The sequence below is a fragment of the Penaeus monodon genome, chromosome 31 (genome assembly GCF_015228065.2).
Source record: "Penaeus monodon isolate SGIC_2016 chromosome 31, NSTDA_Pmon_1, whole genome shotgun sequence".
Classification (NCBI taxonomy): domain Eukaryota; kingdom Metazoa; phylum Arthropoda; class Malacostraca; order Decapoda; family Penaeidae; genus Penaeus; species Penaeus monodon.
In genome coordinates, this window is record NC_051416.1 from 32,497,289 (window position 1) to 32,497,817 (window position 529).

A 529-nucleotide genomic window follows, 5' to 3' on the forward strand; every position below is an offset into this window, starting at 1 on the left:
TCATTATGCATGTATGTGTGACAGATACAGAATGGCGACCCATCCCGTCATGCCCCTCGGTACGTTATATAACAAGCCCTCGACGAAGGCCCAGCTGAGATACGACCCTGTATACCTAATGCTGAGACCCTTCGTCATCTTGGGCGCAATTTTTGGCCAGCTGCCCTTAAGTGGACTCTTGAACAGGAACGGACCAATAGGTTTTAGGTAAGATCTGAAAGACTATGGTAATAAGCACGACTTGCAAAATCTTGCGAACGAACTGAGCATATATTCGTTATGAAGATACACATCATATTTCAGATGGTGTTCTCTACCAGAATTCTACACGTTGATTAATCATGCTGCTTCTGTCGCCAAATGTTGTCATTGTTTAACAGAAAGGGCCCTAAATTTTCAATTTTAAAATTTTCCTTTTCTTTCCCTAGTCTTTCAGAAAAGCTCTTTGTTGTTCTGCAAGGTAATTAAAATATAATATGGGTAAAATACAAATGTATACGGTTTAAACCCTTAAAAATAAATCATTGTC